The 27,021-nt window shown below is 54.9% G+C and overlaps 1 protein-coding gene across 3 annotated transcripts in view; it reads right to left on the bottom strand.

Moving 5' to 3' along the window:
• LOC141073067 (uncharacterized) overlaps positions 1 to 27,021 on the bottom strand; it is a 184,638-nt gene that overhangs the window by 133,121 nt on the left and 24,496 nt on the right. The gene's annotated exons all lie outside the window — the stretch shown is intronic.

Genomic DNA, 27,021 nt, shown 5'->3' with positions numbered 1-27,021 from the left:
CTCCAGTGCCGTCCTGTATAATGTCCCAGCAGTCACCTCTCCGCTCATCACCCAGAATCCTCCAGTGCCGTCCTGTATAATGTCCCAACAGTCTCCTCTCATCACCCAGAATCCTCCAGTGCCCTCCTGTATAATGTCCCAGCAGTCTCCTCTCCTCTCATCACCCAGAATCCTCCAGTGCCGTCCTGTATAATGTCCCAGCAGTCTCCTCTCATCACCCAGAATCCTCCAGTGCCCTCCTGTATAATGTCTCAGCAGTCACCTCTCCGCTCATCACCCAGAATCCTCCAGTGCCGTCCTGTATAATGTCCCAGCAGTCTCCTCTCATCACCCAGAATCCTCCAGTGCCCTCCTGTATAATGTCCCAGCAGTCACCTCTCCGCTCATCACTCAGAATCCTCCAGTGCCGTCCTGTATAATGTCCCAGCAGTCACCTCTCCTCTCATCACCCAGAATCCTCCAGTGCCCTCCTGTATAATGTCCCAGCAGTCACCTCTCCACTCATCACCCAGAATCCTCCAGTGCCCTCCTGTATAATGTCCCAGCAGTCACCTCTCCGCTCATCACTCAGAATCCTCCAGTGCTGTCCTGTATAATGTCCCAGCAGTCACCTCTCCTCTCATCACCCAGAATCCTCCAGTGCTGTCCTGTATAATGTCCCAGCAGTCACCTCTCTGCTCTTCTCCCAGAATCCTCCAGTGCCCTCCTGTATAATGTCCCAGCAGTCACCTCTCCGCTCATCACTCAGAATCCTCCAGTGCTGTCCTGTATAATGTCCCAGCAGTCACCTCTCCTCTCATCACCCAGAATCCTCCAGTGCCGTCCTGTATATTGTCCCAGCAGTCACCTCTCCCCTCATCACCCAGAATCCTCCAGTGCCGTCCTCTATAATGTCCCAGCAGTCTCCTCTCCGCTCATCACCCAGAATCCTCCAGTGCCGTCCTGTATAATGTCCCAGCAGTCACCTCTCCCCTCATCACCCAGAATCCTCCAGTGCCCTCCTGTATAATGTCCCAGCAGTCACCTCTCCGCTCATCACCCAGAATCCTCCAGTGCCGTCCTGTATAATGTCCCAGCAGTCACCTCTCCACTCATCACCCAGAATCCTCCAGTGCCCTCCTGTATAATGTCCCAGCAGTCACCTCTCCGCTCATCACCCAGAATCCTCCAGTGCCGCCCTGTATAATGTCCCAGCAGTCACCTCTCCGCTCATCACCCAGAATCCTCCAGTACCGTCCTGTATAATGTCCCAGCAGTCACCTCTCCGCTCATCACCCAGAATCCTCCAGTGCCGTCCTGTATAATGTCCCAGCAGTCACCTCTCCGCTCATCACCCAGAATCCTCCAGTGCCGCCCTGTATAATGTCCCAGCAGTCACCTCTCCACTCATCACCCAGAATCCTCCAGTGCCGTCCTGTATAATGTCCCAGCAGTCTCCTCTCCGCTCATCACCCAGAATCCTCCAGTGCCGTCCTGTATAATGTCCCAGCAGTCACCTCTCCCCTCATCACCCAGAATCCTCCAGTGCCGTCCTGTATAATGTCCCAGCAGTCACCTCTCCACTCATCACCCAGAATCCTCCAGTGCCGTCCTGTATAATGTCCCAGCAGTCACCTCTCCACTCATCACCCAGAATCCTCCAGTGCCGTCCTGTATAATGTCCCAGCAGTCACCTCTCCGCTCTTCTCCCAGAATCCTCCAGTGCCGTCCTGTATAATGTCCCAGCAGTCACCTTTCCGCTCATCACCCAGAATCCTCCAGTGCAGTCCTGTATAATGTCCCAGCAGTCACCTCTCCGCTCATCACCCAGAATCCTCCAGTGCCATCCTGTATAATGTCCCAGCAGTCACCTCTCCGCTCTTCTCCCAGAATCCTCCAGTGCCGTCCTGTATAATGTCCCAGCAGTCACCTCTCCGCTCATCACCCAGAATCCTCCAGTGCAGTCCTGTATAATGTCCCAGCAGTCACCTCTCCGCTCATCACCCAGAATCCTCCAGTGCCGTCCTGTATAATGTCCCAGCAGTCACCTCTCCGCTCATCACTCAGAATCCACCAGTGCCGTCCTGTATAATGTCCCAGCAGTCACCTCTCCGCTCATCACCCAGAATCCTCCAGTGCCGTCCTGTATAATGTCCCAGCAGTCACCTCTCCGCTCATCACCCAGAATCCTCCAGTGCCGTCCTGTATAATGTCCCAGCAGTCACCTCTCCACTCATCACCCAGAATCCTCCAGTGCCGTCCTGTATAATGTCCCAGCAGTCACCTCTCCGCTCTTCTCCCAGAATCCTCCAGTGCCGTCCTGTATAATGTCCCAGCAGTCACCTTTCCGCTCATCACCCAGAATCCTCCAGTGCAGTCCTGTATAATGTCCCAGCAGTCACCTCTCCGCTCATCACCCAGAATCCTCCAGTGCCATCCTGTATAATGTCCCAGCAGTCACCTCTCCGCTCTTCTCCCAGAATCCTCCAGTGCCGTCCTGTATAATGTCCCAGCAGTCACCTCTCCGCTCATCACCCAGAATCCTCCAGTGCAGTCCTGTATAATGTCCCAGCAGTCACCTCTCCGCTCATCACCCAGAATCCTCCAGTGCCGTCCTGTATAATGTCCCAGCAGTCACCTCTCCGCTCATCACTCAGAATCCACCAGTGCCGTCCTGTATAATGTCCCAGCAGTCACCTCTCCGCTCATCACCCAGAATCCTCCAGTGCCGTCCTGTATAATGTCCCAGCAGTCACCTCTCCGCTCATCACCCAGAATCCTCCAGTGCCCTCCTGTATAATGTCCCAGCAGTCACCTCTCCGCTCATCACCCAGAATCCTCCAGTGCCGTCCTGTATAATGTCCCAGCAGTCACCTCTCCCCTCATCACCCAGAATCCTCCAGTGCCGTCCTGTATAATGTCCCAGCAGTCACCTCTCCACTCATCACCCAGAATCCTCCAGTGCCGTCCTGTATAATGTCCCAGCAGTCACCTCTCCACTCATCACCCAGAATCCTCCAGTGCCGTCCTGTATAATGTCCCAGCAGTCACCTCTCCGCTCTTCTCCCAGAATCCTCCAGTGCCGTCCTGTATAATGTCCCAGCAGTCACCTTTCCGCTCATCACCCAGAATCCTCCAGTGCAGTCCTGTATAATGTCCCAGCAGTCACCTCTCCGCTCATCACCCAGAATCCTCCAGTGCCATCCTGTATAATGTCCCAGCAGTCACCTCTCCGCTCTTCTCCCAGAATCCTCCAGTGCCGTCCTGTATAATGTCCCAGCAGTCACCTCTCCGCTCATCACCCAGAATCCTCCAGTGCAGTCCTGTATAATGTCCCAGCAGTCACCTCTCCGCTCATCACCCAGAATCCTCCAGTGCCGTCCTGTATAATGTCCCAGCAGTCACCTCTCCGCTCATCACTCAGAATCCACCAGTGCCGTCCTGTATAATGTCCCAGCAGTCACCTCTCCGCTCATCACCCAGAATCCTCCAGTGCCGTCCTGTATAATGTCCCAGCAGTCACCTCTCCGCTCATCACCCAGAATCCTCCAGTGCCCTCCTGTATAATGTCCCAGCAGTCACCTCTCCGCTCATCACCCAGAATCCTCCAGTGCCGTCCTGTATAATGTCCCAGCAGTCACCTCTCCGCTTATCACCCAGAATCCTCCAGTGCAGTCCTGTATAATGTCCCAGCAGTCACCTCTCCTCTCATCACCCAGAATCCTCCAGTGCCGTCCTGTATAATATCCCAGCAGTCACCTCTCCGCTCATCACCCAGAATCCTCCAGTGCCGTCCTCTATAATGTCCCAGCAGTCTCCTCTCCGCTCATCACCCAGAATCCTCCACTGCCGTCCTGTATAATGTCCCAGCAGTCACCTCTCCCCTCATCACCCAGAATCCTCCAGTGCCCTCCTGTATAATGTCCCAGCAGTCTCCTCTCCGCTCATCACCCAGAATCCTCCAGTGCTGTATAATGTCCCAGCAGTCACCTCTCCACTCATCACCCAGAATCCTCCAGTGCCGTCCTGTATAATGTCCCAGCAGTCACCTCTCCCCTCATCACCCAGAATCCTCCAGTGCCGTCCTCTATAATGTCCCAGCAGTCTCCTCTCCGCTCATCACCCAGAATCCTCCAGTGCCCTCCTGTATAATGTCCCAGCAGTCACCTCTCCCCTCATCACCCAGAATCCTCCAGTGCCGTCCTGTATAATGTCCCAGCAGTCACCTCTCCGCTCATCACCCAGAATCCTCCAGTGCCGTCCTGTATAATGTCCCAGCAGTCACCTCTCCGCTTATCACCCAGAATCCTCCAGTGCAGTCCTGTATAATGTCCCAGCAGTCACCTCTCCTCTCATCACCCAGAATCCTCCAGTGCCGTCCTGTATATTGTCCCAGCAGTCACCTCTCCCCTCATCACCCAGAATCCTCCAGTGCCGTCCTCTATAATGTCCCAGCAGTCTCCTCTCCGCTCATCACCCAGAATCCTCCAGTGCCGTCCTGTATAATGTCCCAGCAGTCACCTCTCCCCTCATCACCCAGAATCCTCCAGTGCCCTCCTGTATAATGTCCCAGCAGTCACCTCTCCGCTCATCACCCAGAATCCTCCAGTGCCGTCCTGTATAATGTCCCAGCAGTCACCTCTCCACTCATCACCCAGAATCCTCCAGTGCCCTCCTGTATAATGTCCCAGCAGTCACCTCTCCGCTCATCACCCAGAATCCTCCAGTGCCGCCCTGTATAATGTCCCAGCAGTCACCTCTCCGCTCATCACCCAGAATCCTCCAGTACCGTCCTGTATAATGTCCCAGCAGTCACCTCACCGCTCATCACCCAGAATCCTCCAGTGCCGTCCTGTATAATGACCCAGCAGTCACCTCTCCGCTCATCACCCAGAATCCTCCAGTGCCGCCCTGTATAATGTCCCAGCAGTCACCTCTCCACTCATCACCCAGAATCCTCCAGTGCCGTCCTGTATAATGTCCCAGCAGTCTCCTCTCCGCTCATCACCCAGAATCCTCCAGTGCCGTCCTGTATAATGTCCCAGCAGTCACCTCTCCCCTCATCACCCAGAATCCTCCAGTGCCGTCCTGTATAATGTCCCAGCAGTCACCTCTCCACTCATCACCCAGAATCCTCCAGTGCCGTCCTGTATAATGTCCCAGCAGTCACCTCTCCACTCATCACCCAGAATCCTCCAGTGCCGTCCTGTATAATGTCCCAGCAGTCACCTCTCCGCTCTTCTCCCAGAATCCTCCAGTGCCGTCCTGTATAATGTCCCAGCAGTCACCTCTCCCCTCATCACCCAGAATCCTCCAGTGCTGTATAATGTCCCAGCAGTCACCTTTCCGCTCATCACCCAGAATCCTCCAGTGCAGTCCTGTATAATGTCCCAGCAGTCACCTCTCCGCTCATCACCCAGAATCCTCCAGTGCCATCCTGTATAATGTCCCAGCAGTCACCTCTCCGCTCTTCTCCCAGAATCCTCCAGTGCCGTCCTGTATAATGTCCCAGCAGTCACCTCTCCGCTCATCACCCAGAATCCTCCAGTGCAGTCCTGTATAATGTCCCAGCAGTCATCTCTCCGCTCATCACCCAGAATCCTCCAGTGCCGTCCTGTATAATGTCCCAGCAGTCACCTCTCCGCTCATCACCCAGAATCCTCCAGTGCCGTCCTGTATAATGTCCCAGCAGTCACCTCTCCGCTCATCACCCAGAATCCTCCAGTGCCCTCCTGTATAATGTCCCAGCAGTCACCTCTCCGCTCATCACCCAGAATCCTCCAGTGCCGTCCTGTATAATGTCCCAGCAGTCACCTCTCCGCTCATCACCCAGAATCCTCCAGTGCCGTCCTGTATAATGTCCCAGCAGTCACCTCTCCGCTCATCACCCAGAATCCTCCAGTGCCGTCCTGTATAATGTCCCAGCAGTCACCTCTCCGCTCATCACCCAGAATCCTCCAGTGCCCTCCTGTATAATGTCCCAGCAGTCACCTCTCCGCTCATCACCCAGAATCCTCCAGTGCCGTCCTGTATAATGTCCCAGCAGTCACCTCTCCGCTCATCACCCAGAATCCTCCAGTGCCCTCCTGTATAATGTCCCAGCAGTCACCTCTCCGCTCATCACCCAGAATCCTCCAGTGCCGTCCTGTATAATGTCCCAGCAGTCACCTCTCCTCTCATCACCCAGAATCCTCCAGTGCCGTCCTGTATATTGTCCCAGCAGTCACCTCTCCCCTCATCACCCAGAATCCTCCAGTGCCGTCCTCTATAATGTCCCAGCAGTCTCCTCTCCGCTCATCACCCAGAATCCTCCAGTGCCGTCCTGTATAATGTCCCAGCAGTCACCTCTCCGCTCATCACCCAGAATCCTCCAGTGCCCTCCTGTATAATGTCCCAGCAGTCTCCTCTCCGCTCATCACCCAGAATCCTCCAGTGCTGTATAATGTCCCAGCAGTCACCTCTCCACTCATCACCCAGAATCCTCCAGTGCCCTCCTGTATAATGTCCCAGCAGTCACCTCTCCGCTCATCACCCAGAATCCTCCAGTGCCGCCCTGTATAATGTCCCAGCAGTCACCTCTCCGCTCATCACCCAGAATCCTCCAGTACCGTCCTGTATAATGTCCCAGCAGTCACCTATCCGCTCATCACCCAGAATCCTCCAGTGCCGTCCTGTATAATGTCCCAGCAGTCACCTCTCCGCTCATCACCCAGAATCCTCCAGTACCGTCCTGTATAATGTCCCAGCAGTCACCTCTCCGCTCATCACCCAGAATCCTCCAGTGCCCTCCTGTATAATGTCCCAGCAGTCACCTCTCCGCTCATCACCCAGAATCCTCCAGTGCCCTCCTGTATAATGTCCCAGCAGTCACCTCTCCGCTCATCACCCAGAATCCTCCAGTACCGTCCTGTATAATGTCCCAGCAGTCTCCTCTCCGCTCATCACCCAGAATCCTCCAGTGCCGTCCTGTATAATGTCCCAGCAGTCACCTCTCCGCTCATCACCCAGAATCCTCCAGTGCCCTCCTGTATAATGTCCCAGCAGTCTCCTCTCCGCTCATCACCCAGAATCCTCCAGTGCTGTATAATGTCCCAGCAGTCACCTCTCCACTCATCACCCAGAATCCTCCAGTGCCCTCCTGTATAATGTCCCAGCAGTCACCTCTCCGCTCATCACCCAGAATCCTCCAGTGCCGCCCTGTATAATGTCCCAGCAGTCACCTCTCCGCTCATCACCCAGAATCCTCCAGTACCGTCCTGTATAATGTCCCAGCAGTCACCTCTCCGCTCATCACCCAGAATCCTCCAGTGCCGCCCTGTATAATGTCCCAGCAGTCACCTCTCCGCTCATCACCCAGAATCCTCCAGTACCGTCCTGTATAATGTCCCAGCAGTCACCTCTCCGCTCATCACCCAGAATCCTCCAGTGCCGTCCTGTATAATGTCCCAGCAGTCACCTCTCCGCTCATCACCCAGAATCCTCCAGTGCCGTCCTGTATAATGTCCCAGCAGTCACCTCTCCGCTCATCACTCAGAATCCTCCAGTGCCCTCCTGTATAATGTCCCAGCAGTCACCTCTCCCCTCATCACACAGAATCCTCCAGTGCCGTCCTCTATAATGTCCCAGCAGTCACCTCTCCGCTCATCACCCAGAATCCTCCAGTGCCGTACTGTATAATGTCCCAGCAGTCTCCTCTCCGCTCATCACCCAGAATCCTCCAGTGCCCTCCTTTATAATGTCCCAGCAGTCACCTCTCCGCTCATCACCCAGAATCCTCCAGTGCCGCCCTGTATAATGTCCCAGCAGTCACCTCTCGTCTCATCACCCAGAATCCTCCAGTGCCCTCCTTTATAATGTCCCAGCAGTCACCTCTCCGCTCATCACCCAGAATCCTCCAGTGCCGCCCTGTATAATGTCCCAGCAGTCACCTCTCCGCTCATAACCCAGAATCCTCCAGTGCCGTCCTGTATAATGTCCCAGCAGTCACCTCTCCGCTCATCACCCAGAATCCTCCAGTGCCGTCCTGTATAATGTCCCAGCAGTCACCTCTCCCCTCATCACCCAGAATCCTCCAGTGACGTCCTCTATAATGTCCCAGCAGTCACCTCTCCACTCATCACCCAGAATCCTCCAGTGCTGTATAATGTCCCAGCAGTCTCCTCTCCGCTCATCACCCAGAATCCTCCAGTGCCGTCCTGTATAATGTCCCAGCAGTCACCTCTCCACTCATCACCCAGAATCCTCCAGTGCCGTCCTGTATAATGTCCCAGCAGTCACCTCTCCGCACATCACCCAGAATCCTCCAGTGCCGTCCTGTATAATGTCCCAGCAGTCACCTCTCCTCTCATCACCCAGAATCCTCCAGTGCCATCCTGTATAATGTCCCAGCAGTCACCTCTCCGCTCATCACCCAGAATCCTCCAGTGCCGTCCTGTATAATGTCCCAGCAGTCACCTCTCCCCTCATCACCCAGAATCCTCCAGTGCCGTCCTCTATAATGTCCCAGCAGTCTCCTCTCCGCTCATCACCCAGAATCCTCCAGTGCCGTCCTGTATAATGTCCCAGCAGTCACCTCTCCTCTCATCACCCAGAATCCTCCAGTGCCGTCCTGTATAATGTCCCAGCAGTCACCTCTCCGCTCATCACCCAGAATCCTCCAGTGCCATCCTGTATAATGTCCCAGCAGTCTCCTCTCCGCTCATCACCCAGAATCCTCCAGTGCCATCCTGTATAATGTCCCAGCAGTCTCCTCTCCGCTCATCACCTAGAATCTTCCAGTGCCGTCCTGTATAATGTCCCAGCAGTCACCTCTCCTCTCATCACCCAGAATCCTCCAGTGCCGTCCTGTATAATGTCCCAGCAGTCACCTCTCCGCTCATCACCCAGAATCCTCCAGTGCCGTCCTGTATAATGTCCCAGCAGTCACCTCTCCACTCATCACCCAGAATCCTCCAGTGCCGTCCTGTATAATGTCCCAGCAGTCACCTCTCCACTCATCACCCAGAATCCTCCAGTGCCATCCTGTATAATGTCCCAGCAGTCACCTCTCCCCTCATCACCCAGAATCCTCCAGTGCCGTCCTCTATAATGTCCCAGCAGTCTCCTCTCCGCTCATCACCCAGAATCCTCCAGTGCCGTCCTGTATAATGTCCCAGCAGTCACCTCTCCTCTCATCACCCAGAATCCTCCAGTGCCGTCCTGTATAATGTCCCAGCAGTCACCTCTCCACTCATCACCCAGAATCCTCCAGTGCCATCCTGTATAATGTCCCAGCAGTCACCTCTCCCCTCATCACCCAGAATCCTCCAGTGCCGTCCTCTATAATGTCCCAGCAGTCTCCTCTCCACTCATCACCCAGAATCCTCCAGTGCCGTCCTCCTGTATAATGTCCCAGCAGTCACCTCTCCCCTCATCACCCAGAATCCTCCAGTGCCGTCCTCTATAATGTCCCAGCAGTCTCCTCTCCGCTCATCACCCAGAATCCTCCAGTGCCGTCCTGTATAATGTCCCAGCAGTCACCTCTCCGCTCATCACCCAGAATCCTCCAGTGCCGTCCTGTATAATGTCCCAGCAGTCACCTCTCCACTCATCACCCAGAATCCTCCAGTGCCGTCCTGTATAATGTCCCAGCAGTCACCTCTCCGCTCATCACCCAGAATGCTCCAGTGCTATCCTGTATAATGTCCCAGCAGTCACCTCTCCGCTCATCACCCAGAATCCTCCAGTGCTGTCCTGTATAATGTCCCAGCAGTCTCCTCTCCACTCATCACCCAGAATCCTTCAGTGCTGTCCTGTATAATGTCCCAGCAGTCACTTCTCCGCTCATCACCCAGAATCCTCCAGTGCTGTCCTGTATAATGTCCCAGCAGTCTCCTCTCCACTCATCACCCAGAATCCTTCAGTGCTGTCCTGTATAATGTCCCAGCAGTCACTTCTCCGCTCATCACCCAGAATCCTCCAGTGCTGTCCTGTATAATGTCCCAGCAGTCACCTCTCCACTCATCACCCAGAATCCTCCAGTGCCGTCCTGTATAATGTCCCAGCAGTCACCTCTCCGCTCATCACCCAGAATCCTTCAGTGCCGTCCTGTATAATGTCCCAGCAGTCAATTCTCCGCTCATCACCCAGAATCCTCCAGTGCTGTCCTGTATAATGTCCCAGCAGTCACCTCTCCACTCATCACCCAGAATCCTCCAGTGCCGTCCTGTATAATGTCCCAGCAGTCACCTCTCCCCTCATCACCCAGAATCCTCCAGTGCCGTCCTGTATAATGTCCCAGCAGTCTCCTCTCCGCTCATCACCCAGAATCCTTCAGTGCCGTCCTGTATAATATCCCAGCAGTCTCCTCTCCGCTCATCACCCAGAATCCTCCAGTGCCGTCCTGTATAATGTCCCAGCAGTCACCTCTCCCCTCATCACCCAGAATCCTCCAGTGCCCTCCTGTATAATGTCCCAGCAGTCACCTCTCCCCTCATCACCCAGAATCCTCCAGTGCCGTCCTGTATAATGTCCCAGCAGTCACCTCTCCCCTCATCACTCAGAATCCTCCAGTGCCGTCCTGTATAATGTCCCAGCAGTCACCTCTCCCCTCATCACCCAGAATCCTCCAGTGCCGTCCTGTATAATGTCCCAGCAGTCACCTCTCCGCTCATCACCCAGAATCCTCCAGTGCCGTCCTGTATAATGTCCCAGCAGTCACCTCTCCCCTCATCACCCAGAATCCTCCAGGGCCGTCCTGTATAATGTCCCAGCAGTCACCTCTCCCCTCATCACCCAGAATCCTCCAGTGCCGTCCTGTATAATGTCCCAGCAGTCACCTCTCCCCTCATCACCCAGAATCCTCCAGTGCCGTCCTGTATAATGTCCCAGCAGTCACCTCTCCGCTCATCACCCAGAATCCTCCAATGCAGTCCTGTATAATGTCCCAGCAGTCACCTCTCCGCTCATCACCCAGAATCCTCCAGTGCCGTCCTGTATAATGTCCCAGCAGTCACCTCTCCGCTCATCACCCAGAATCCTCCAGTGCCCTCCTGTATAATGTCCCAGCAGTCACCTCTCCGCTCATCACCCAGAATCCTCCAGTGCCCTCCTGTATAATGTCCCAGCAGTCTCCTCTCATCACCCAGAATCCTCCAGTGCCCTCCTGTATAATGTCCCAGCAGTCACCTCTCCGCTCATCACCCAGAATCCTCCAGTGCCGTCCTGTATAATGTCCCAGCAGTCACCTCTCCGCTCATCACCCAGAATCCTCCAGTGCCGTCCTGTATAATGTCCCAGCAGTCTCCTCTCACCACCCAGAATCCTCCAGTGCCCTCCTGTATAATGTCCCAGCAGTCACCTCTCCGCTCATCACCCAGAATCCTCCAGTGCCGTCCTGTATAATGTCCCAGCAGTCACCTCTCCACTCATCACCCAGAATCCTCCAGTGCCGTCCTGTATAATGTCCCAGCAGTCACCTCTCCGCTCATCACCCAGAATCCTCCAGTGCCGTCCTGTATAATGTCCCAGCAGTCTCCTCTCATCACCCAGAATCCTCCAGTGCCCTCCTGTATAATGTCCCAGCAGTCACCTCTCCGCTCATCACTCAGAATCCTCCAGTGCCGTCCTGTATAATGTCCCAGCAGTCACCTCTCCTCTCATCACCCAGAATCCTCCAGTGCCCTCCTGTATAATGTCCCAGCAGTCACCTCTCCGCTCATCACCCAGAATCCTCCAGTGCCCTCCTGTATAATGTCCCAGCAGTCACCTCTCCGCTCATCACTCAGAATCCTCCAGTGCTGTCCTGTATAATGTCCCAGCAGTCACCTCTCCTCTCATCACCCAGAATCCTCCAGTGCTGTCCTGTATAATGTCCCAGCAGTCACCTCTCTGCTCTTCTCCCAGAATCCTCCAGTGCCCTCCTGTATAATGTCCCAGCAGTCACCTCTCCGCTCATCACTCAGAATCCTCCAGTGCTGTCCTGTATAATGTCCCAGCAGTCACCTCTCCTCTCATCACCCAGAATCCTCCAGTGCCGTCCTGTATAATGTCCCAGCAGTCACCTCTCTGCTCTTCTCCCAGAATCCTCCAGTGCCGTCCTGTATAATGTCCCAGCAGTCACCTCTCCGCTCTTCTCCCAGAATCCTCCAGTGCCGTCCTGTATAATGTCCCAGCAGTCACCTCTCCGCTCATCACCCAGAATCCTCCAGTGCCGTCCTGTATAATGTCCCAGCAGTCTCCTCTCATCACCCCGAATCCTCCAGTGCCCTCCTGTATAATGTCCCAGCAGTCACCTCTCCTCTCATCACCCAGAATCCTCCAGTGCCGCCCTGTATAATGTCCCAGCAGTCACCTCTCCGCTCATCACCCAGAATCCTCCAGTGCCGTCCTGTATAATGTCCCAGCAGTCTCCTCTCCGCTCATCACCCAGAATCCTCCAGTGCCGTCCTGTATAATGTCCCAGCAGTCACGTCTCCGCTCATCATCCAGAATCCTCCAGTGCCTTCCTGTATAATGTCCCAGCAGTCACCTCTCCGCTCATCACCCAGAATCCTCCAGTGCCGTCCTGTATAATGTCCCAGCAGTCACCTCTCCGCTCATCACCCAGAATCCTCCAGTGCCCTCCTGTATAATGTCCCAGCAGTCACCTCTCCGCTCATCATCCAGAATCCTCCAGTGCCGTCCTGTATAATGTCCCAGCAGTCACCTCTCCGCTCATCACCCAGAATCCTCCAGTGCCATCCTGTATAATGTCCCAGCAGTCACCTCTCCGCTCATCACCCAGAATCCTCCAGTGCCGTCCTGTATAATGTCCCAGCAGTCACCTCTCCGCTCATCATCCAGAATCCTCCAGTGCCGTCCTGTATAATGTCCCAGCAGTCACCTCTCCGCTCATCACCCAGAATCCTCCAGTGCCGTCCTGTATAATGTCCCAGCAGTCACCTCTCCGCTCATCACCCAGAATCCTCCAGTGCCCTCCTGTATAATGTCCCAGCAGTCACCTCTCCGCTCATCATCCAGAATCCTCCAGTGCCGTCCTGTATAATGTCCCAGCAGTCACCTCTCCGCTCATCACCCAGAATCCTCCAGTGCCATCCTGTATAATATCCCAGCAGTCACCTCTCCTCTCATCACCCAGAATCCTCCAGTGCCCTCCTGTATAATGTCCCAGCAGTCACCTCTCCGCTCATCATCCAGAATCCTCCAGTGCCCTCCTGTATAATGTCCCAGCAGTCACCTCTCCGCTCATCATCCAGAATACTCCAGTACCGTCCTGTATAATGTCCCAGCAGTCACCTCTCCGCTCATCACCCAGAATCCTCCAGTGCCCTCCTGTATAATGTCCCAGCAGTCACCTCTCCGCTCATCATCCAGAATCCTCCAGTGCCCTCCTGTAAAATGTCCCAGCAGTCACCTCTCCGCTCATCACCCAGAATCCTCCAGTGCCCTCCTGTATAATGTCCCAGCAGTCACCTCTCCACTCATCACCCAGAATCCTCCAGAGCCGTCCTGTATAATGTCCCAGCAGTCACCTCTCCGCTCTTCTCCCAGAATCCTCCAGTGCCGTCCTGTATAATGTCCCAGCAGTCACCTCTCCGCTCATCACCCAGAATCCTCCAGTGCCGTCCTGTATAATGTCCCAGCAGTCACCTCTCCGCTCTTCTCCCAGAATCCTCCAGTGCCGTCCTGTATAATGTCCCAGCAGTCACCTCTCCGCTCATCACCCAGAATCCTCCAGTCCTGTATAATGTCCCAGCAGTCACCTCCCCGCTCATCACCCAGAATCCTCCAGTGCCGTCCTGTATAATGTCCCAGCAGTCACCTCTCCGCTCATCACCCAGAATCCTCCAGTGCCCTCCTGTATAATGTCCCAGCAGTCACCTCTCCGCTCATCACCCAGAATCCTCCAGTGCCCTCCTGTATAATGTCCCAGCAGTCTCCTCTCCGCTCATCACCCAGAATCCTCCAGTCCTGTATAATGTCCCAGCAGTCACCTCTCCCCTCATCACCCAGAATCCTCCAGTGCCGTCCTGTATAATGTCCCAGCAGTCACCTCTCCGCTCATCACCCAGAATCCTCCAGTGCCGTCCTGTATAATGTCCCAGCAGTCACCTCTCCGCTCATCACCCAGAATCCTCCAGTGCTGTCCTGTATAATGTCCCAGCAGTCACCTCTCCGCTCATCACCCAGAATCCTCCAGTGCCGTCCTGTATAATGTCCCAGCAGTCACCTCTCCTCTCATCACCCAGAATCCTCCAGTGCCGTCCTGTATAATGTCCCAGCAGTCACCTCTCCGCTCATCACCCAGAATCCTCCAGTGCCGTCCTGTATAATGTCCCAGCAGTCTCCTCTCCGCTCATCACCCAGAATCCTCCAGTGCCGTCCTGTATAATGTCCCAGCAGTCACCTCTCCGCTCATCACCCAGAATCCTCCAGTGCCGTCCTGTATAATGTCCCAGCAGTCACCTCTCCTCTCATCACCCAGAATCCTCCAGAGCCGTCCTGTATAATGTCCCAGCAGTCACCTCTCCGCTCTTCTCCCAGAATCCTCCAGTGCCGTCCTGTAATGTCCCAGCAGTCTCCTCTCATCACCCAGAATCCTCCAGTGCCGTCCTGTATAATGTCCCAGCAGTCACCTCTCCGCTCTTCTCCCAGAATCCTCCAGTGCCGTCCTGTATAATGTCCCAGCAGTCTCCTCTCCGCTCATCACCCAGAATCCTCCAGTGCCGTCCTGTATAATGTCCCAGCAGTCACCTCTCCGCTCATCACCCAGAATCCTCCAGTGCCGTCCTGTATAATGTCCCAGCAGTCACCTCTCCGCTCATCACCCAGAATCCTCCAGTGCCGTCCTGTATAATGTCCCAGCAGTCACCTCTCCGCTCATCACCCAGAATCCTCCAGTGCCGTCCTGTATAATGTCCCAGCAGTCTCCTCTCATCACCCAGAATCCTCCAGTGCCCTCCTGTATAATGTCCCAGCAGTCACCTCTCCGCTCATCACCCAGAATCCTCCAGTGCCGTCCTGTATAATGTCCCAGCAGTCACCTCTCCGCTCTTCTCCCAGAATCCTCCAGTGCCGTCCTGTATAATGTCCCAGCAGTCACCTCTCCGCTCATCACCCAGAATCCTCCAGTCCTGTATAATGTCCCAGCAGTCACCTCCCCGCTCATCACCCAGAATCCTCCAGTGCCGTCCTGTATAATGTCCCAGCAGTCACCTCTCCGCTCATCACCCAGAATCCTCCAGTCCTGTATAATGTCCCAGCAGTCACCTCCCCGCTCATCACCCAGAATCCTCCAGTGCCCTCCTGTATAATGTCCCAGCAGTCACCTCTCCTCTCATCACCCAGAATCCTCCAGTCCTGTATAATGTCCCAGCAGTCTCCTCTCCGCTCATGACACAGAATCCTCCAGAGCCGTCCTGTATAATGTCCCAGCAGTCTCCTCTCAGCTCATCACCCAGAATCCTCCAGTGCCGTCCTGTATAATGTCCCAGCAGTCACCTCTCCGCTCATCACCCAGAATCCTCCAGTGCCCTCCTGTATAATGTCCCAGCAGTCACCTCTCCTCTCATCACCCAGAATCCTCCAGTCCTGTATAATGTCCCAGCAGTCTCCTCTCCGCTCATGACACAGAATCCTCCAGAGCCGTCCTGTATAATGTCCCAGCAGTCTCCTCTCCGCTCATCACCCAGAATCCTCCAGTGCCGTCCTGTATAATGTCCCAGCAGTCACCTCTCCGCTCATCACCCAGAATCCTCCAGTGCCCTCCTGTATAATGTCCCAGCAGTCACCTCTCCGCTCATCACCCAGAATCCTCCAGTCCTGTATAATGTCCCAGCAGTCACCTCTCTGCTCATCACCCAGAATCCTCCAGTCCTGTATAATGTCCCAGCAGTCATCTCTCCGCTCATCACCCAGAATCCTCCAGTCCTGTATAATGTCCCAGCAGTCACCTCTCCTCTCATCACCCAGAATCCTCCAGAGCCGTCCTGTATAATGTCCCAGCAGTCACCTCTCCGCTCATCACCCAGAATCCTCCAGTGCCGTCCTGTATAATGTCCCAGCAGTCACCTCTCCGCTCATCACCCAGAATCCTCCAGTGCTCTCCTGTATAATGTCCCAGCAGTCACCTCTCCGCTCATCACCCAGAATCCTCCAGTGCTGTCCTGTATAATGTCCCAGCAGTCACCTCTCCGCTCATCACCCAGAATCCTCCAGTGCTGTCCTGTATAATGTCCCAGCAGTCACCTCTCCGCTCATCACCCAGAATCCTCCAGTGCCGTCCTGTATAATGTCCCAGCAGTCACCTCTCCCCTCATCACCCAGAATCCTCCAGTGCCGTCCTGTATAATGTCCCAGCAGTCACCTCTCCCCTCATCACCCAGAATCCTCCAGTGCCGTCCTGTATAATGTCCCAGCAGTCACCTCTCCCCTCATCACCCAGAATCCTCCAGTGCCGTCCTGTATAATGTCCCAGCAGTCTCCTCTCCGCTCATCACCCAGAATCCTCCAGTGCCGTCCTGTATAATGTCCCAGCAGTCACCTCTCCCCTCATCACCCAGAATCCTCCAGTGCCGTCCTGTATAATGTCCCAGCAGTCACCTCTCCACTCATCACCCAGAATCCTCCAGTGCCGTCCTGTATAATGTCCCAGCAGTCACCTCTCCACTCATCACCCAGAATCCTCCAGTGCCGTCCTGTATAATGTCCCAGCAGTCACCTCTCCGCTCTTCTCCCAGAATCCTCCAGTGCCGTCCTGTATAATGTCCCAGCAGTCACCTTTCCGCTCATCACCCAGAATCCTCCAGTGCAGTCCTGTATAATGTCCCAGCAGTCACCTCTCCGCTCATCACCCAGAATCCTCCAGTGCCATCCTGTATAATGTCCCAGCAGTCACCTCTCCGCTCTTCTCCCAGAATCCTCCAGTGCCGTCCTGTATAATGTCCCAGCAGTCACCTCTCCGCTCATCACCCAGAATCCTCCAATGCAGTCCTGTATAATGTCCCAGCAGTCACCTCTCCGCTCATCACCCAGAATCCTCCAGTGCCGTCCTGTATAATGTCCCAGCAGTCACCTCTCCGCTCATCACCCAGAATCCTCCAGTGCCCTCCTGTATAATGTCCCAGCAGTCACCTCTCCGCTCATCACCCAGAATCCTCCAGTGCCCTCCTGTATAATGTCCCAGCAGTCTCCTCTCATCACCCAGAATCCTCCAGTGCCCTCCTGTATAATGTCCCAGCAGTCACCTCTCCGCTCATCACCCAGAATCCTCCAGTGCCGTCCTGTATAATGTCCCAGCAGTCACCTCTCCGCTCATCACCCAGAATCCTCCAGTGCCGTCCTGTATAATGTCCCAGCAGTCTCCTCTCACCACCCAGAATCCTCCAGTGCCCTCCTGTATAATGTCCCAGCAGTCACCTCTCCGCTCATCACCCAGAATCCTCCAGTGCCGTCCTGTATAATGTCCCAGCAGTCACCTCTCCACTCATCACCCAGAATCCTCCAGTGCCGTCCTGTATAATGTCCCAGCAGTCACCTCTCCGCTCATCACCCAGAATCCTCCAGTGCCGTCCTGTATAATGTCCCAGCAGTCTCCTCTCATCACCCAGAATCCTCCAGTGCCCTCCTGTATAATGTCCCAGCAGTCACCTCTCCGCTCATCACTCAGAATCCTCCAGTGCCGTCCTGTATAATGTCCCAGCAGTCACCTCTCCTCTCATCACCCAGAATCCTCCAGTGCCCTCCTGTATAATGTCCCAGCAGTCACCTCTCCGCTCATCACCCAGAATCCTCCAGTGCCCTCCTGTATAATGTCCCAGCAGTCACCTCTCCGCTCATCACTCAGAATCCTCCAGTGCTGTCCTGTATAATGTCCCAGCAGTCACCTCTCCTCTCATCACCCAGAATCCTCCAGTGCTGTCCTGTATAATGTCCCAGCAGTCACCTCTCTGCTCTTCTCCCAGAATCCTCCAGTGCCCTCCTGTATAATGTCCCAGCAGTCACCTCTCCGCTCATCACTCAGAATCCTCCAGTGCTGTCCTGTATAATGTCCCAGCAGTCACCTCTCCTCTCATCACCCAGAATCCTCCAGTGCCGTCCTGTATAATGTCCCAGCAGTCACCTCTCTGCTCTTCTCCCAGAATCCTCCAGTGCCGTCCTGTATAATGTCCCAGCAGTCACCTCTCCGCTCTTCTCCCAGAATCCTCCAGTGCCGTCCTGTATAATGTCCCAGCAGTCACCTCTCCGCTCATCACCCAGAATCCTCCAGTGCCGTCCTGTATAATGTCCCAGCAGTCTCCTCTCATCACCCCGAATCCTCCAGTGCCCTCCTGTATAATGTCCCAGCAGTCACCTCTCCTCTCATCACCCAGAATCCTCCAGTGCCGCCCTGTATAATGTCCCAGCAGTCACCTCTCCGCTCATCACCCAGAATCCTCCAGTGCCGTCCTGTATAATGTCCCAGCAGTCTCCTCTCCGCTCATCACCCAGAATCCTCCAGTGCCGTCCTGTATAATGTCCCAGCAGTCACGTCTCCGCTCATCATCCAGAATCTTCCAGTGCCTTCCTGTATAATGTCCCAGCAGTCACCTCTCCGCTCATCATCCAGAATCCTCCAGTGCCGTCCTGTATAATGTCCCAGCAGTCACCTCTCCGCTCATCACCCAGAATCCTCCAGTGCCGTCCTGTATAATGTCCCAGCAGTCACCTCTCCGCTCATCACCCAGAATCCTCCAGTGCCCTCCTGTATAATGTCCCAGCAGTCACCTCTCCGCTCATCATCCAGAATCCTCCAGTGCCGTCCTGTATAATGTCCCAGCAGTCACCTCTCCGCTCATCACCCAGAATCCTCCAGTGCCATCCTGTATAATATCCCAGCAGTCACCTCTCCTCTCATCACCCAGAATCCTCCAGTGCCCTCCTGTATAATGTCCCAGCAGTCACCTCTCCGCTCATCATCCAGAATCCTCCAGTGCCCTCCTGTATAATGTCCCAGCAGTCACCTCCCCGCTCATCATCCAGAATACTCCAGTACCGTCCTGTATAATGTCCCAGCAGTCACCTCTCCGCTCATCATCCAGAATCCTCCAGTGCCCTCCTGTATAATGTCCCAGCAGTCACCTCTCCGCTCATCATCCAGAATCCTCCAGTGCCCTCCTGTAAAATGTCCCAGCAGTCACCTCTCCGCTCATCACCCAGAATCCTCCAGTGCCCTCCTGTATAATGTCCCAGCAGTCACCTCTCCACTCATCACCCAGAATCCTCCAGTGCCGTCCTGTATAATGTCCCAGCAGTCACCTCTCCGCTCTTCTCCCAGAATCCTCCAGTGCCGTCCTGTATAATGTCCCAGCAGTCACCTCTCCGCTCATCACCCAGAATCCTCCAGTGCCGTCCTGTATAATGTCCCAGCAGTCACCTCTCCGCTCTTCTCCCAGAATCCTCCAGTGCCGTCCTGTATAATGTCCCAGCAGTCACCTCTCCGCTCATCACCCAGAATCCTCCAGTCCTGTATAATGTCCCAGCAGTCACCTCCCCGCTCATCACCCAGAATCCTCCAGTGCCGTCCTGTATAATGTCCCAGCAGTCACCTCTCCGCTCATCACCCAGAATCCTCCAGTGCCCTCCTGTATAATGTCCCAGCAGTCACCTCTCCGCTCATCACCCAGAATCCTCCAGTGCCCTCCTGTATAATGTCCCAGCAGTCTCCTCTCCGCTCATCACCCAGAATCCTCCAGTCCTGTATAATGTCCCAGCAGTCACCTCTCCCCTCATCACCCAGAATCCTCCAGTGCCGTCCTGTATAATGTCCCAGCAGTCACCTCTCCGCTCATCACCCAGAATCCTCCAGTGCCGTCCTGTATAATGTCCCAGCAGTCACCTCTCCGCTCATCACCCAGAATCCTCCAGTGCTGTCCTGTATAATGTCCCAGCAGTCACCTCTCCGCTCATCACCCAGAATCCTCCAGTGCCGTCCTGTATAATGTCCCAGCAGTCACCTCTCCTCTCATCACCCAGAATCCTCCAGTGCCGTCCTGTATAATGTCCCAGCAGTCACCTCTCCGCTCATCACCCAGAATCCTCCAGTGCCGTCCTGTATAATGTCCCAGCAGTCTCCTCTCCGCTCATCACCCAGAATCCTCCAGTGCCGTCCTGTATAATGTCCCAGCAGTCACCTCTCCGCTCATCACCCAGAATCCTCCAGTGCCGTCCTGTATAATGTCCCAGCAGTCACCTCTCCTCTCATCACCCAGAATCCTCCAGAGCCGTCCTGTATAATGTCCCAGCAGTCACCTCTCCGCTCTTCTCCCAGAATCCTCCAGTGCCGTCCTGTATAATGTCCCAGCAGTCTCCTCTCATCACCCAGAATCCTCCAGTGCCGTCCTGTATAATGTCCCAGCAGTCACCTCTCCGCTCTTCTCCCAGAATCCTCCAGTGCCGTCCTGTATAATGTCCCAGCAGTCTCCTCTCCGCTCATCACCCAGAATCCTCCAGTGCCGTCCTGTATAATGTCCCAGCAGTCACCTCTCCGCTCATCACCCAGAATCCTCCAGTGCCGTCCTGTATAATGTCCCAGCAGTCACCTCTCCGCTCATCACCCAGAATCCTCCAGTGCCGTCCTGTATAATGTCCCAGCAGTCACCTCTCCGCTCATCACCCAGAATCCTCCAGTGCCGTCCTGTATAATGTCCCAGCAGTCTCCTCTCATCACCCAGAATCCTCCAGTGCCCTCCTGTATAATGTCCCAGCAGTCACCTCTCCGCTCATCACCCAGAATCCTCCAGTGCCGTCCTGTATAATGTCCCAGCAGTCACCTCTCCGCTCTTCTCCCAGAATCCTCCAGTGCCGTCCTGTATAATGTCCCAGCAGTCTCCTCTCATCACCCAGAATCCTCCAGTGCCGTCCTGTATAATGTCCCAGCAGTCACCTCTCCGCTCATCACCCAGAATCCTCCAGTCCTGTATAATGTCCCAGCAGTCACCTCCCCGCTCATCACCCAGAATCCTCCAGTGCCGTCCTGTATAATGTCCCAGCAGTCACCTCTCCGCTCATCACCCAGAATCCTCCAGTCCTGTATAATGTCCCAGCAGTCACCTCCCCGCTCATCACCCAGAATCCTCCAGTGCCCTCCTGTATAATGTCCCAGCAGTCACCTCTCCTCTCATCACCCAGAATCCTCCAGTCCTGTATAATGTCCCAGCAGTCTCCTCTCCGCTCATGACACAGAATCCTCCAGAGCCGTCCTGTATAATGTCCCAGCAGTCTCCTCTCCGCTCATCACCCAGAATCCTCCAGTGCCGTCCTGTATAATGTCCCAGCAGTCACCTCTCCGCTCATCACCCAGAATCCTCCAGTGCCCTCCTGTATAATGTCCCAGCAGTCACCTCTCCTCTCATCACCCAGAATCCTCCAGTCCTGTATAATGTCCCAGCAGTCTCCTCTCCGCTCATGACACAGAATCCTCCAGAGCCGTCCTGTATAATGTCCCAGCAGTCTCCTCTCCGCTCATCACCCAGAATCCTCCAGTGCCGTCCTGTATAATGTCCCAGCAGTCACCTCTCCGCTCATCACCCAGAATCCTCCAGTGCCCTCCTGTATAATGTCCCAGCAGTCACCTCTCCGCTCATCACCCAGAATCCTCCAGTCCTGTATAATGTCCCAGCAGTCACCTCTCTGCTCATCACCCAGAATCCTCCAGTCCTGTATAATGTCCCAGCAGTCATCTCTCCGCTCATCACCCAGAATCCTCCAGTCCTGTATAATGTCCCAGCAGTCACCTCTCCTCTCATCACCCAGAATCCTCCAGAGCCGTCCTGTATAATGTCCCAGCAGTCACCTCTCCGCTCATCACCCAGAATCCTCCAGTGCCGTCCTGTATAATGTCCCAGCAGTCACCTCTCCGCTCATCACCCAGAATCCTCCAGTGCTCTCCTGTATAATGTCCCAGCAGTCACCTCTCCGCTCATCACCCAGAATCCTCCAGTGCTGTCCTGTATAATGTCCCAGCAGTCACCTCTCCGCTCATCACCCAGAATCCTCCAGTGCTGTCCTGTATAATGTCCCAGCAGTCACCTCTCCGCTCATCACCCAGAATCCTCCAGTGCCGTCCTGTATAATGTCCCAGCAGTCACCTCTCCGCTCATCACCCAGAATCCTCCAGTGCTGTCCTGTATAATGTCCCAGCAGTCTCCTCTCAGCTCATCACCCAGAATCCTCCAGTGCCGTCCTGTATAATGTCCCAGCAGTCACCTCTCCTCTCATCACCCAGAATCCTCCAGAGCCGTCCTGTATAATGTCCCAGCAGTCACCTCTCCGCTCATCACCCAGAATCCTCCAGTGCTGTCCTGTATAATGTCCCAGCAGTCACCTCTCCGCTCATCACCCAGAATCCTCCAGTGCCATCCTGTATAATGTCCCAGCAGTCACCTCTCCGCTCATCACCCAGAATCCTCCAGTGCCGTCCTGTATAATGTCCCAGCAGTCACCTCTCCTCTCATCACCCAGAATCCTCCAGAGCCGTCCTGTATAATGTCCCAGCAGTCACCTCTCCGCTCATCACCCAGAATCCTCCAGTGCTGTCCTGTATAATGTCCCAGCAGTCTCCTCTCCGCTCATCACCCAGAATCCTCCAGTGCCGTCCTGTATAATGTCCCAGCAGTCATCTCTCCGCTCATCACCCAGAATCCTCCAGTCCTGTATAATGTCCCAGCAGTCACCTCTCCTCTCATCACCCAGAATCCTCCAGTGCCGTCCTGTATAATGTCCCAGCAGTCACCTCTCCGCTCATCACCCAGAATCCTCCAGTGCCGTCCTGTATAATGTCCCAGCAGTCTCCTCTCCGCTCATCACCCAGAATCCTCCAGTGCCGTCCTGTATAATGTCCCAGCAGTCACCTCTCCGCTCATCACCCAGAATCCTCCAGTGCCGTCCTGTATAATGTCCCAGCAGTCACCTCTCCGCTCATCACCCAGAATCCTCCAGTCCTGTATAATGTCCCAGCAGTCACCTCTCCGCTCATCACCCAGAATCCTCCAGTGCCCTCCTGTGTAATGTCCCAGCAGTCATCTCTCCGCTCATCACCCAGAATCCTCCAGTCCTGTATAATGTCCCAGCAGTCACCTCTCCGCTCATCACACAGAATCCTCCAGTGCCGTCCTGTATAATGTCCCAGCAGTCACCTCTCCTCTCATCACCCAGAATCCTCCAGAGCCGTCCTGTATAATGTCCCAGCAGTCACCTCTCCGCTCATCACCCAGAATCCTCCAGTGCCCTCCTGTATAATGTCCCAGCAGTCATCTCTCCTCTCATCACCCAGAATCCTCCAGAGCCGTCCTGTATAATGTCCCAGCAGTCACCTCTCCTCTCATCACCCAGAATCCTCCAGTGCCGTCCTGTATAATGTCCCAGCAGTCACCTCTCCGCTCATTACCCAGAATCCTCCAGTGCCCTCCTGTATAATGTCCCAGCAGTCATCTCTCCGCTCATCACCCAGAATCCTCCAGTCCTGTATAATGTCCCAGCAGTCTCCTCTCCGCTCATCACCCAGAATCCTCCAGAGCCGTCCTGTATAATGTCCCAGCAGTCACCTCTCCGCTCATCACCCAGAATCCTCCAGTGCCGTCCTGTATAATGTCCCAGCAGTCACCTCTCCGCTCATCACCCAGAATCCTCCAGTGCCGTCCTGTATAATGTCCCAGCAGTCACCTCTCCGCTCATCACCCAGAATCCTCCAGTGCCGTCCTGTATAATGTCCCAGCAGTCACCTCTCCGCTCATCACCCAGAATCCTCCAGTGCCATCCTGTATAATGTCCCAGCAGTCACCTCTCCGCTCATCACCCAGAATCCTCCAGTGCCGTCCTGTATAATGTCCCAGCAGTCACCTCTCCGCTCATCACCCAGAATCCTCCAGTGCCGTCCTGTATAATGTCCCAACAGTCTCCTCTCCGCTCATCACCCAGAATCCTCCAGTACCGTCCTGTATAATGTCCCAGCAGTCACCTCTCCGCTCATCACCCAGAATCCTCCAGTGCCATCCTGTATAATGTCCCAGAAGTCACCTCTCCGCTCATCACCCAGAATCCTCCAGTGCCGTCCTGTATAATGTCCCAGCAGTCACCTCTCCGCTCATCACCCAGAATCCTCCAGTGCCGTCCTGTATAATGTCCCAGCAGTCACCTCTCCGCTCATCACCCAGAATCCTCCAGTGCCGTCCTGTATAATGTCCCAGCAGTCACCTCTCCGCTCATCACCCAGAATCCTCCAGTGCCGTCCTGTATAATGTCCCAGCAGTCACCTCTCCGCTCATCACCCAGAATCCTCCAGTGCCGTCCTGTATAATGTCCCAGCAGTCACCTCTCCGCTCATCACCCAGAATCCTCCAGTACCGTCCTGTATAATGTCCCAGCAGTCACCTCTCCGCTCATCACCCAGAATCCTCCAGTGCCATCCTGTATAATGTCCCAGAAGTCACCTCTCCGCTCATCACCCAGAATCCTCCAGTGCCGTCCTGTATAATGTCCCAGCAGTCACCTCTCCGCTCATCACCCAGAATCCTCCAGTGCCGTCCTGTATAATGTCCCAGCAGTCACCTCTCCGCTCATCACTCAGAATCCTCCAGTGCCGTCCTGTATAATGTCCCAGCAGTCACCTCTCCGCTCATCACCCAGAATCCTCCAGTGCCGTCCTGTATAATGTCCCAGCAGTCACCTCTCCGCTCATCACCCAGAATCCTCCAGTGCCGCCCTGTATAATGTCCCAGCAGTCACCTCTCCACTCATCACCCAGAATCCTCCAGTGCCGTCCTGTATAATGTCCCAGCAGTCACCTCTCCGCTCATCACCCAGAATCCTCCAGAGCCCTCCTGTATAATGTCCCAGCAGTCACCTCTCCGCTCATCACCCAGAATCCTCCAGTGCTGTATAATGTCCCAGCAGTCACCTCTCCACTCATCACCCAGAATCCTCCAGTGCCCTCCTGTATAATGTCCCAGCAGTCACCTCTCCGCTCATCACCCAGAATCCTCCAGTACCGTCCTGTATAATGTCCCAGCAGTCACCTCTCCACTCATCACCCAGAATCCTCCAGTGCCCTCCTGTATAATGTCCCAGCAGTCACCTCTCCGCTCATCACCCAGAATCCTCCAGTACCGTCCTGTATAATGTCCCAGCAGTCTCCTCTCCGCTCATCACCCAGAATCCTCCAGTGCCCTCCTGTATAATGTCCCAGCAGTCACCTCTCCGCTCATCACCCAGAATCCTCCAGTGCTGTATAATGTCCCAGCAGTCACCTCTCCACTCATCACCCAGAATCCTCCAGTGCCCTCCTGTATAATGTCCCAGCAGTCACCTCTCCGCTCATCACCCAGAATCCTCCAGTACCGTCCTGTATAATGTCCCAGCAGTCACCTCTCCGCTCATCACCCAGAATCCTCCAGTGCCGTCCTGTATAATGTCCCAGCAGTCACCTCTCATCTCCCAGAATCCTCCAGTGCCGTCCTGTATAATGTCCCAGCAGTCACCTCTCCTCTCATCACCCAGAATCCTCCAGAGCCGTCCTGTATAATGTCCCAGCAGTCACCTCTCCGCTCATCACCCAGTATCCTCCAGTGCTGTCCTGTATAATGTCCCAGCAGTCTCCTCTCCGCTCATCACCCAGAATCCTCCAGTGCCGTCCTGTATAATGTCCCAGCAGTCACCTCTCCGCTCATCACCCAGAATCCTCCAGTGCCGTCCTGTATAATGTCCCAGCAGTCACCTCTCCGCTCATCACCCAGAATCCTCCAGTGCCGTCCTGTATAATGTCCCAGCAGTCACCTCTCCGCTCATCACCCAGAATCCTCCAGTGCCGTCCTGTATAATGTCCCAGCAGTCACCTCTCCGCTCATCACCCAGAATCCTCCAGTGCCGTCCTGTATAATGTCCCAGCAGTCACCTCTCCGCTCATCACCCAGAATCCTCCAGTGCCGTCCTGTATAATGTCCCAGCAGTCACCTCTCCGCTCATCACCCAGAATCCTCCAGTGCCGTCCTGTATAATGTCCCAGCAGTCATCTCTCCGCTCATCACCCAGAATCCTCCAGTGCCGTCCTGTATAATGTCCCAGCAGTCATCTCTCCGCTCATCACCCAGAATCCTCCAGTGCCGTCCTGTATAATGTCCCAGCAGTCATCTCTCCGCTCATCACCCAGAATCCTCCAGTGCCGTCCTGTATAATGTCCCAGCAGTCACCTCTCCGCTCATCACCCAGAATCCTCCAGTGCCGTCCTGTATAATGTCCCAGCAGTCATCTCTCCGCTCATCACCCAGAATCCTCCAGTGCCGTCCTGTATAATGTCCCAGCAGTCACCTCTCCGCTCATCACCCAGAATCCTCCAGTGCCGTCCTGTATAATGTCCCAGCAGTCACCTCTCCGCTCATCACCCAGAATCCTCCAGTGCCGTCCTGTATAATGTCCCAGCAGTCACCTCTCCGCTCATCACCCAGAATCCTCCAGTGCCGTCCTGTATAATGTCCCAGCAGTCACCTCTCCGCTCATCACCCAGAATCCTCCAGTGCCGTCCTGTATAATGTCCCAGCAGTCACCTCTCCGCTCATCACCCAGAATCCTCCAGTGCCGTCCTGTATAATGTCCCAGCAGTCACCTCTCCGCTCATCACCCAGAATCCTCCAGTGCCGTCCTGTATAATGTCCCAGCAGTCACCTCTCCGCTCATCACCCAGAATCCTCCAGTGCCGTCCTGTATAATGTCCCAGCAGTCACCTCTCCGCTCATCACCCAGAATCCTCCAGTCCTGTATAATGTCCCAGCAGTCACCTCTCCGCTCATCACCCAGAATCCTCCAGTCCTGTATAATGTCCCAGCAGTCACCTCTCCGCTCATCACCCAGAATCCTCCAGTGCCGTCCTGTATAATGTCCCAGCAGTCACCTCTCCGCTCATCACCCAGAATCCTCCAGTGCCGTCCTGTATAATGTCCCAGCAGTCACCTCTCCGCTCATCACCCAGAATCCTCCAGTCCTGTATAATGTCCCAGCAGTCACGTCTCCGCTCATCATCCAGAATCCTCCAGT

This window comes from Dendrobates tinctorius, unplaced genomic scaffold (assembly GCF_039654945.1).
Source record: "Dendrobates tinctorius isolate UK_male_01 unplaced genomic scaffold, ASM3965494v1 ptg000296l, whole genome shotgun sequence".
NCBI lineage: Eukaryota > Metazoa > Chordata > Amphibia > Anura > Dendrobatidae > Dendrobates > Dendrobates tinctorius.
This window is presented reverse-complemented; position numbering and strand designations above follow the sequence as displayed.